Below are 12,448 nucleotides of genomic sequence, written 5' to 3' on the forward strand. Positions count from 1 at the left end.
TTTTTTATTGTCTTATTACAAATGTTTTCTCCTTCATCATGAGGAATTGCAATTTCACAGTCAGCAGCTTGTGGTTTTAGWTGAAGGAGAAGAAATTGAACTTCAAGAAAAAAGTAACCTTGCTGTCATCCAAATCTCTATAGTAAAGGAAGAACAGGGAAGAGGGGAAAAAATACAGGCTCTCCGCAGACTCAGTGAGAGTGTTTTCCATGAGAAATCACTGGGTCTTAATGAATTATATGAATCTATTAAAATATACTCTCCCTTTTTCAGTGTCTAATACCCTGGCTTGCACCCCAAGTACATGACTAGTCTGATTTGAAATTACTTAGGAGGATGCCAAAAGTCTAGTGATCTATGGATCCATCTGAAGGGGAAGATGAATCTCCAAAGTTGTGCCTGACAAGATGCAAATATTTGTATSTATTTCTATGAAAGTTCATCCCTACCTTTGCTCTCCAAACTCTTGTTGACTGAAATGTKTTTTGCTTTGTTTCTGAAGGATAGCATGACCCAGCAGATTGGGCTCCCTGCAGCATCTCTGCCAGACCCTGCTCTTGCTTGTGCTCTTCCATGCATGAGTTTCTCTGGCTCAGTTTACCCCTGTGCCTGCTTCCCTATTTACCCAGAGCTCTCCAACCACTGTGGAACATTGGGAGATTTGGGAGCAAAAGGCAGGGAGTACCTGGGAACTAAATAGAACTAAAAAACCTCTGTTARGAGGAAATCCATTTCAATAGATTTTGTTCCTGAGCAGTCCCTGCAGGTTGTGCTAATGTGAACATTTCATTAATACTTATTTCTTGGGGAACCTGATAAGCATATTTTCATACCAATGACAGATGAATGCACCATAGGGCTTGACCTGGCAATAATCTTTTAACATATTGGCCATATTGGATAGTTACAAGCAAGAATACAAATCTCTTGGGGCATATTCCTTCTAGAAAGGAAGTTCTCCATTGTAAATGGTTTAAATGTTTTAAGGCACCAGACTTTGAATTCAGCCTTTATTGCAAATGCATCTGGTTAATGTTAAATTAAAACACCCCATGAAATCTGCACTTTTCACTGAATTTGTTATTTATGTAAATTTTTGGACAGCATCCACTGGTCCAAAATCAAGTTAATTGGAAACAGAGTAACAGGCATGAACACAGTCCCAGCAGAATATTCTCTGTCKGATGCTGAAGTGTTAATTTTTATTATTTTTCTAAGACATTGCCCAGATTTCCATCCTGTGAAATCTTCAGATWCCAGATGCAGGCACAATCTTTTATACTGAACCTCATCCTTTATTTCTGAAGACTATTCCTATTCAGCAAATATTATGTAAACATTGTAAGTSAGGTTGTCATAAAGCTAAATCTGTGCTCTGCTGACCAGGGCTTTGGCCTGCCTTTACAAGGTTTTGGGGAGATTCAGAGTTCATCTGAGGCCACAGGTGCTGTGTTGATTCACTCGTCCAAGCCCATGGAATGTGTTTCTCTAAAGAATGACAACCCACCATGCAGGTCTGTGGCCTCTCTGTGGTGTTGAATTCTGACAGAAGGCTTTTTAGATTGCTCCCAAGTTTAATAATAGGACAGCTTGCTGTTACGTAAGACCATTTTCCCCACCACAGATTTGTGYAGTTTGACAAAACATTTCCCTGCTTGGCTGAAATCTGGCTTTCAGCAGAACTTCTTTCAGCAGAAYGCAGCCCAACATGTTTGCCCAGAAAATGGCACAACAGCATCAACAACAAGCAGCCACGGCTAAGGATATAGAGAATTTAGGAACTATCTCTTGGTTATATTTTTGGCCTGCTGATTGTCCATTGAAATGGTTCTTTCAGCCTGGTTATATTGATTTTAAGTTCAATAAATACGGTTTACCTGCCAGCATAGCGAGGCCAGCTAAGGCTCTAATGTGTGCACACCTTAAGCACAAAGTAACCAGCTCTGTGTGTTCAAACTGTGACAGGTGCTGTGACATTTTGCTCAAGGCAAATTCAGGCAGAAGAACAAACCACTGCCAGGGCTTTTTTTTGGAACTAATCTCCCATATGTGTAATGTGCCACTCCACAAGCAGAATTGCTTAAGAATCTCAAGATTCTCTGAGACAACCAAATATGAGATGTGAAGTTGGTGTTTGCATCATAAAGTCTCCCTTTAGTAGGCCATGGTGATGACAGCAATGGAGGAAGTTTGTTCTTTGGCTGCAGAAATCCTGTGGCTGTTTGCAGGTGTAAATTTGCAGGAAAAGAAGCTTTCATGGCACTGAAATGTATTTGCAGTGAAGAGCTTTTAGTCTGTGATGTTGGTTTTGAAATGCTTGCAGGGCTGAGACCTCCCATAGACAGTAGTCAGTAATTATCAGCCCACAGGTTCTTAATCAAGAATTATACATAGTAGCAACAAGTAACAGGATTTGTATATTGCAAGGGGAACAAAAAAGTTACCTGAGGATAGCCCAGTCCTGCAGCTGGGACATAATGCTGGTGTGGGCAGGGTGCCAGCAGTGTTTCCCCAGTCCAATTAACTGCAGGAACAGGGAAGGCTCATTAGCCCCAGCTGCAGTCTGGATATTGAGGCTATAGAACTCTTTGAGTCTCTTCAGTCAGGCACCTAAGAAGTGTGGTACTATCTCTGGAGAACTGTGACTTTTTTTTCCACAGCAAATCCTGCTCTGCTTCCTGAGGTATGTGCATTCAGCCAAAGACTTTAGCACTTCCAATTTTAGGAATTTTTGCTGCCAGTTTTCTTCCCTCYCTTTTGGCCATGGCTGCATTTTGTTGCCCTTGCCTTTTTGGCAAGTATGGCTGGTCAGGCTGAATAAGCAGAGAGGTGGTCTCCTGATTTCACAGAACAACTGCCAGGTCTGGCAGGAGTATCTGCCTTGTGTGTCCCTGGGTTTATATGTTCTCACAGCTCTTTCAATATATATGAGAGCTTTTGAACTTTTTCTTCAGAAGCAATCAKAGTTTTAGGAATCCCTCTCTTTCCCTCTAGGTTCCATGGACTTTACTAGGGAGCTGACTCCATTTTGTGACTTGCCTTCTGCAATATGGGCAGTCAAACATTGAAGAGACCCCTCTATTTTCTCCTTGGCCATGCCCTTGGATACCAGGTAGACCTTTGAAAAAGTATTTGATGTCCAYATTTCTTAATTTTTAGTCACAGTTTATGGTAAAATTTTTCATTTCATGTAGGACAGACAGTATTTGGTTCATGGTCTTGACTTCGGAAGAATTCAAGAGCAAACTGTATTTTACTATAGTCTTTAGAAAATCAAATTCAAACTAGGAAATTAGTTATAAATTTATGTCACTTATATTTAAAAACAGAATTGATTAGATCTTTTGGATTTGAATTCATTAAGACCTGAAAATTATCAATTTAGAATCCTGAAAGTACTGATTGATTGAGTTTTTCCCCCARTGAGAAAGTGAATGTGATATTTGAAAGTGTCTTGGAGGAAGTCAAATACAGTTTACATATATAAGAGGGGTTAAGTAAACTGTGTCAAGATTTTCTGCAACATGTTTCACTGAGACTAATACATGGCATTGGGTCTTTCTGRGCTAATGTTTACAAAAGGTACAGATTAATTTCAAGTGAAGGCTATCTGCTGAAGGTTAGCTGTTAAAAATGTGTTTCTCTCTGTTTATAGTTTTCTAAATCTGGGTAGTCAATGGAAATGCTGGCGTTACTTAAAGTATTGCATATYTCCAAAGAATGTGACTGAAGCATGCTGTTCTAATGGATTCTACACTGCTGACTGTTGGCTRTTACCATGAGATAAACAGACTTAATATTGACTCCGTAGTTTTAGTTGTCATCAGTTATAAGGGGGCAGCTACTGAAGTATGCAAATAATTCATGCAGGTCTTGATCAAATCAATCTAGTATGAAAGGAATGATCAGTTATCCTGGAAATGTGCAAATCCCTCAGAAAATGCAGTTACATCATAGGAAGCATTGAGATAGAGAAAGTAGGKAGATATGTTATGTGCACCCATGGAGAACCTGATTCAAAACTTGCTAAAATCAATGGGCTTGCTTCCAGTGGTAATAAAGTCCTAAATTATTGCACTGTATCATTTCCCTGTAGTGAATATGGGCCAAGTCAATAAATTGTGACTGTAGTTCAAAACCATGACCTCGCAGCTCCAAATGGTTGGGCAGATTTTAGGGAACCTAAACATTCTAAAGCATGTCTTGAATTTGGGGATATAATCAATCAATTTGATACGACTCAAGTTTCTAGAGCATTGTTTTTATTTTCTTATAACTTTAAACCATGAATAAGTATATTTTTGATAATTTCCAGAATTTAGAGAATTTTGGAGTATGTTTTCATACTCTTATATGTACTCRAAACCTTGAATAATTTTGCTCTTAATCACTGTTACCAAAGCTAAGGCAAATTTGTGGTAACAAATGCAATTTGATTTGAGTTTTAAATAAATCTCTGAACATAAGGCAAACCAAAAAGAACTTCTGGATCACAAATATGCAGGTTGCATTGCATGATTATTTTCAGCTATCCTGGGAACTCATTAGTTTCTCATTATATCTTTTGTCTAAACATAATTTTCTATCAAATAATTAAGCAATGAGCTTGCTATCCTGTTTCTCATAAGCATATGCTTAAGTGTATATACAATTCTCTGTTGGTAAAGGGGACTGTGGAAACATTGCTCTGATTAAAAATCGTGGGCTGATAAAAAAGGAATTAGAGTGACAAGAAACTTGTGGTCCTGTGAGATCAAACACCACTTTGTAGCAACATTGGGCAATGTGCTAAGGCTATATATTCATGTACAGCTTTTGTATTAGTCTGCACAATTAGGCTATCTTTTCACATAGTATAATCAAATCTTTTGATAATATTTCATTTTCATAGTGCTCCTAAGATGATAAAGTTATAGAACACATGTCTCAAGTGATCTCTTTTTATTATCTGGTTTGCCTAATATTTTTTCTCTTTGGTCTCTGGAAGATATTTTCTGGCCATGTTATTGTTTAATCCAGTGACTTTTGTTTGGTCTAGATTTGCAATTCCTTGGCTCCTAAATTTGCTTGTTGTAACATCTATATATAAACTGCCTAGAAACCAGAGAATTTCAATTACTTTGACATATTTTAAACATTGTCCTCCATGATGTAGTGTTCATGTTTCCTCTACTGGTTTAAAGCAACTTCTTCAATACTTAGAAGGTACAGAGTTTGCAAGGCTGGTGGTGGGGGAATTAATAGGGGGAAAGTGCAAAAAATCACATGGTGTGCTTTAATTCTATTGTCAGAGGCTCAAAAGAGGAAAATTTTAACTCGTTATGGTTATAATATTCTTTTTTTTTTTTAAAGAACTGAACAGGAAGATGTCTTCATTTATTATGGAGTTTTCTAGTAAATAAGAGGCATATAATTCTGGATGAAGACCCAGTTTTAAATCATGTTTAGTAGACTCCATAATTCTGGCCTAGCTATCATTCAAACACTTATGCTTCCGTATACTTCATTCATGCCAGCAGCCTGCTTCATACCTGCTGCTTTGAATGTAGTCCATTCTGAATGAAGGRTGTACAGCACTCAGGGTTCATAGGAAAGTGCTTTTTTTCCAGAACAAATCTTGAGGAAAACAGTTGTGTGCAGGTTTTTGTGACTTGGCTACCAAATTTGAAATGTCATTGCAATTTGTGGGTGTCACAGCTCTGGCTGGTGGCTGCCTCCACCYTTTGTGGAGTACTTTTGCAGTATTCTGGGTATGTAAGTCATTTTAAGGGGCTGTTCTGTGTTTCATGGGCAAATCTCCCTCTCTCATTTTTTGGCCCTTCAACACTGCAATAGGAAACAGTAGTTATCCCTTAGGAAAATCTCAGATATTGACTAAGGAGTAAATCWTTAGGTCAGGTCTTTGCTGACATGAGATATTCTGATGTGCTCTTTCAATAACGAGCACTTGCTTTGCTGTAAAGATTTTATTGAGGTTCCCAGGAGGCCAAAGCAACCAATCAGTTTAACAAGGAGGTCCCCAGCTCACTCTGGAGCATTTAGTTCGCCTTCCAGGATGGGTCACTTTGMCATGTTCTGGCTCCTTCCCTGCAGCTCCATTGGCTGGCAGGTGGTGGTGCAGTGGAAGCAGCCTCCTCCTCCATAGCCTCTTGCATGGAAAAGAACAGCTACCTTTGTGTCTTTAAAAGTACTTCAAAACTGGTGGCACTTCTTTAAATACAACAAATAACCTAAAATTAGATCTATAGCTGGAATGTGAGCTATTCAACATGAATTAATGTGTTTGTTAAAAGCCTAGGGATTTTTGATGGTCTCGTGAAATATGCATGACCTTTTCATGATGCTCCCTAGAGATCCTAGTTATACTATCCCAAAGCAGCATAAAATTTTTCAGTCTTACACAAACAACGTAATTAAGGCACTTGGAGCCTGGTAATGGGGTATGAACATTGTAGTCCTGCTCAAATGGTCTTTCCAAGTATACCACAATTTTCAAATATTGTGATTATTGGTGCGATTAGCGCAAGGGTCTTTAATCCCTGGATATATCTAAGTTTTGTGTTTTCATTGTAAAATACAGTGAATAATTTTCTTCTTTTAGTAAGCTTATGCTATATGCTTCTCCAGGTAACAAGTAACTGTAACTGTGTGCTCAGAGTATGGTGATCTCAGTTGGAAATCCATCCAGTTACCAAAAGCAGCCTTCACTCTCAGCATTAGTAATAAACTCTATTTATATTAGCATTCTCAGCAGAGAGATCAGGGTCTGCACAAATGGTGCGGGTTAGTGAGTCTCCCCTACAACAGAGGGCTGAGTTCAGGGTAAAGGATTATGATSAGGCAGGACAGGAAGGCTGTGGTCATCATCATCCCAGTCCTAAGAGGCCTCATCATTGTGCTTATCATCACACAAACAAGTAGCAAAAAAMGTCGTCACTCAGTACTTGCATTCTAATCATTGTCCTCCCCACTTGGGCACTGAGGACCTGAGTGGCTCTAGTGTGRCAATTCCTATGTGCATTGCATTTGTTCACTACAGAAGCCACACCTCTGTGAAAACACTGGGATCAATAGACCTTGTTAATACAAATTACTTTAAAAAAAGTTGTTAAGCTTTTCAAAATGTCCTAATTAAGACATTCAAATAAGCAAGCAGATCGATGAATACATAGTCCATGTATTTCAAGACAGAGACAGATAAACAAAATGTTCAGATTTAACGTGGTCTCCCATACTCATCACACTTACAATGTACATTTTATGTCAAAATGTTTCTCTAGCATTTACAACACTGTGTCACAGTCTTGAAAAAAACAATACAGTAAGTATTGGTGATAAACAACATCTCATCCAAATGAAACTTAAAACCAGGCTTTGTTTTAAAAAAAATCTAATAGTGACTATGGGCCTATTAATAATACTTAGAAGTGCTGTGGGTTTTGATACATAACTGACAAAGTAATCTAGATGGTGGTACAGTGTTGATATTTTGAAAAAAGGTGTTGTTTAAAGTGTTGCCTTCCACCAGGAACTTCTGTTTGCCTGGTGAATGCTTATGGAAACAGCCTCAACAGTTTATATTCACCTTCTCTGTATGTGTCTAAAACCTATTGGTCAGAGATTTCCAGTAAATTACAGCCTGAGGTACCTCCTTATGCTTCAATGCTACAATAGATTTTTTTTCTTTTCTCTCTGATCTTTTATCTGGCTTTCAGAACAGCTGGACACCCCCAGTGAGCGCTAAACCCCTCCTAGGTAGGCTGGTGGTCCTCTTTCCTCGTAACAGTGAAGCTGAGGTAGCACTAGAGCTTTTGTGCTAGGGCACTGCTTTTGATAAAGCTGCTCTACAGAACAAAGGATTGTTCTGACAGTGAAAAACTTCCCAAAGCCACTGTAGGAGGAAGGTTTGTGGGATGAAACCCTCCAGAGCTGACTCAAATGTAAATTTTTAGGAGCCTGGTGTGTAACACTTTGCTCTCCCACAGCCCAAAACACCACATGCCTGTGGTGAATGTCACTGTGTATACCAGGGCAGAGGAGTGAGATTATCATGAAGGAGGGTGTGTTTATTATCAGACCAAATAGAAGCACATAAGAAAGGGCCCCTTTTGTATTTATTAAAAAATAAATATTGAAGAGCTGAAACAGAGAACACCTCCAGGAGCATCAGGGAAAATGATGACAGTAGCAAAGTTCATAGCCAGAGACTGATGTTACAAATCTGTTAAGGAAAAATACGTTTGAAAAATACCATGCTCAAAAATAACCARCTTGCTTTATCTCTGTCATGGTAACATTCAAACACTATCAGATTGACTCAGGTCATAGATCTTTTAMAACTTTTCACTTTTCGAAGGTGTACATATTTGGTATTTTGGGCATGAAGTTAAGTTTCTGCACACGAAGAGAGCTTCTGACTTTCCTTGTCCTCCCTGGAACCTATACTCTGAAGTTCACTTAATAGCCTTTAGGAATATGTTAGCTTTGGGCTTTCTAATTGGTAATGAAATTACCTGAAGCCAACTATACAGAGAAGAACTCTGTTAAGCCTAAACACTTTCTGTCCTGAATCTGGAAGGCAAGCTGATTGTTACTGATTTATGCATCATATCYGGTAATATTGTTTCTCAGGGTCAATCTTATGCAACAAATAAAATCTGCCAATACCTGAACCATGTCTCTTCTTCTAGGATTCCCCTAGGAGGAAATCCAAATCCCATGTACTGTAGATCTGCCCTAGAGAAATAATTATTGTTCTGCTAGGTTGCTGTAAGCAACACATCTTATCAAAGGCAAGGAAAAAGATTGCAATTGCCACATGAATAGTTGGAAGTCCAGTTTACTAGCAGTACATGTCTTGAAATTGCATGGAACCACATGTATTTWGAAATCTGTGTCAAAATGCATTTTGGGCTCATATAAAGGGAATATTTTGTGTAGGGTCTGATGCACAGTGGATATGAAAGGCAAGTGCAAGACAGGAGCCCAAGAGAGAACCAGAGGCTTGCTGCCAACTGTATCAGAAAAGCAGGTAAAAGACTTGGAAGAAGAAAAGGCTATAGATCCACTTTCAGGCAGGGTAAATATTTAGATAGGTTTTATTTGTTTTAAAGCTGTATGGTTTGACTTCCTCTGCTGAACTTCAAAGACCCAACTGTGATTGTAAATGGGGCTTAAAAMGGCTTCCATTTTAAGGAGGAATTTTGTCTTTTTGTATTAGAACAGTTTGAAATGTGTGTGTGTTCACATTTTATTCAGCCATCATATTTTTTTGAACTAGAAGCCTTTAAGGTGCTAATGGTATTTGCATGCACATTGCATTTGCAAATGGCCTGTGACTTTGAAGCTTTCATAGCTGTGAAGACAATGTGGTTCTGAATCAAAGTTTTTCTGTTCTGCTTTTCTGTTCCAAGACTTGCTGGAGTAGCCTTTGCACTTGCTTTATCTCCTGAGATTCTATGGTAATCTGGCAGCTGGATTCAAATTTCTTTTTATTTSTGTTTCTGATGGCTGTTATTCAGTGCAAGCATCTTCAAAAATGTGCTGCTTCTATACCCTGAAAAACATGAACCCCCAGGGGAATGCACATGTATGAGATGAAATTCTCTCTGCAAGGAAGTCAAACAGGCTTCCTGCCTTAGGTGGCAACATGGTTGTGTAGCAAGAATCTTCTGCAGTGTGTAGCCATCTGCACACTGTGCAGTATGTAGTTGCTAAAGTCTTGAACATCTGAGATGAAAATGGAAATGAAGATCTCGTCTTTATGTTGTGTAGTTTTAATGGGAAGGTCCATATTGCCTCTGGTGAGCAGTTGCAGCAGGGTTCACAGGAGTGGAAATCAGGTAAGTTACTACTGTGCTTTCCCTTTTCCCCACTGAGATTTGCATTCTACCCCAGTGCTCCACTCCTTCCCCCCTCCTCGTTTCAATAATACGAAGATGTTCAAATCATCAAATTTTTTTCCTTTGCTATGGAAAACTCCACCACAATTTACTCCTTTTATTCTAAAATGAGTTCTATTTTGTAAATCTATTTAAAAGGCATTAACACCTGACTCTTTAATTTTGCAGTACTTATTGCCAGCATGTGCTGCTGCTTGGGCTTCATGTTTATCTGATGCCTTGGTCATGCTACAGAAAATGTTGCATCTGTTCATTTCTGGCTGAGATTGTTCATTTCCTTCTATTCAGATGCTGACTTTTCAAGTCTTAACATATTGTTTACTTTGCTTTTTTCATTCACAGCCATGTTTATAACACAAAGGCAGGCGAGGTTTCCTGAGAAGAGTTGTGCAGGGAAACAAAGTACTGTTATTTCTGAGGGTGTGGAAAGTATTCTTTATCTATTACACTATTATGCACCTAATGCTGAGGAAATACTAGTATAAATGTGCCTAAACTGGTCCTCTTAATGGTACCGAGAATGTTAGAATTTGCATCCAAGACATACATGAGCATTCTGAGAGGCGATCAGTAATCATTGTTGATTTAAGCTGCTGGGTTATTCCCATTCCTTACCTTAGAGACAACTTTTGAAGGAAGTTGTGGTTGGCAAAGAGAGAAATATTATATGTGTCCTGTCTAGCTTAGTCCTGTATGGATTTGTCTAATATTCGATTCAACTATACAAAGACACACCATGGCTAAAAATACTTACCTACTAGTTTCTCCCCTGAGACTATGCTAGTAGATTTTGCAAACAGAGGCACTAACACTCACAGAAAATAATTTAAAATATTTGTTTAACAAGTTAGAAGTGCAAAATAGAAGACAAAAAATCCAATCTGCTAATGGATGGGCACTGCATTTTTGTTTCCTGGATAATCTTGGGCTATTTTTAATAGCGGTTTGAAAAAAAAGGCTTTTAAAATTGTGGATGTTTTAAAGAAGCATTTCTTTATGCAATAACAATTGTAATGAGCAGAAAAAGAGCAGCTGTTACTGGAAGTTACAGTTAATTGTTGTATTTTCCAGGACAAGATTGTTTGGTGAGAACAGTGGGGGAATAAAAGGCAAGCAACTTCCAAAAAAAACAAACATGTGAGGTGAAGCTTGAATTTGCTCTCATGAGAACTTTCTAAGATTCATAAGTAACTGAGACAAGCATGCTGTATTTRAATTTCTAGAGATGTATTGTGCTGTATAGAGTTGGAGCACAGCACACAGTGTTGGCAGGAGAAGGAAAGGAGAACAGAAACTCACAAAGACTGATAGGAGGGTATTGCTCTTCAGGATGGATAGAGGATAAAATGCCTGCTGCCACTTCATATGCTTTTGCTGGGTTTGTTTATTTTCTTTTTATCATGTGCTTTTTAAATGAAACAAGTAAAGCATGTTCCTGTTACAATTCTGTAGAGGAGAAGATGGATAAATTAGYTAGGGGCATTTTGTAAGCCCTGCAGGCCAAATCTGATGTGATATATGTATGCCTAAAAACAATCTCTGAAGAGGGACTTCAGCAGAATACCCCACCTGGGCTCTGGCTATTGTTAGAGCAATGGGGAAGCTGTGACAGAAAGTGTCCCTGGGCAGGCTGCAGGCAGGAAGGGGAGAAGGGCCAGGGCAGGAGTCCTGAGTCTCTGGTTGTGTGGGTGCACCCTGGCCTGGCGCTGCCCATGGCTCTTCTCTGGCACTACTGTGGAGMCACAGAACTTGCCACAGGGACTGTGCTCTGGGAATGCAGCTCGTTAGTCAATCTGTTCTTCCAGCACAAGGCTATAAAACATTGTAGATCATAACAGGGAGCTCTTTATTTCTTAAGTCCTTAGGTGCCAGAGGGGAGATTTCTTTTATATATACATATAAATAGCACTGAAATGCATTTATTAGGGATTGACTGCTTTTATTTTGAAACACAATATTTGAACATCCAGATCCACAAATAAAACTCCAAGAAAGTACGGTATCCATCATACTCTGAGCTTGGTTCTCTGATCACTTATCCTTGCCTGTATTGCCACCCATTGTGAATCATTTCACTGACTTCAATGAAACAACTTTCAGGAGCCAACCTTTCACTCAGTACTATTTTCAGCTTTCCAAATTACTCCAGTATTAAGTTTGGCTCTGAAGAACAAACATATTGGTCCCAAAAAGAACCTGCCCAAAATGAAAATTGAGCAATGCCCTGAAATTAATTTCTTCCAACATCAAAATCATCAAGACTGATTACTATTAACTCATCTTAAACTATTAACTCTATTAAAACATCTTCATCTAGAAAATCTTGTTGCCAACTGGATTATGTTATGTTATATATTAGTTTAACGTAAGTGCGACCACTGAATATCAGTCAATATTAGAAAGTTGCATAGTTCATGCAAAGTCAAAATGCTTTTTCATTTTTTATAAAACAGAAAATGTCTGTCAAAGTTTATGGATTGAGGTGACTGCTATTGTTCGCATTGCATTATGGAGATACTGGTCATGGTTCTGTAGTAAAGAGTCAG

The sequence above is a fragment of the Malurus melanocephalus genome, unplaced genomic scaffold (assembly GCF_030028575.1).
Source record: "Malurus melanocephalus ecotype Western Australia unplaced genomic scaffold, MMel_1.1 scaffold_586, whole genome shotgun sequence".
Lineage (NCBI taxonomy): Eukaryota > Metazoa > Chordata > Aves > Passeriformes > Maluridae > Malurus > Malurus melanocephalus.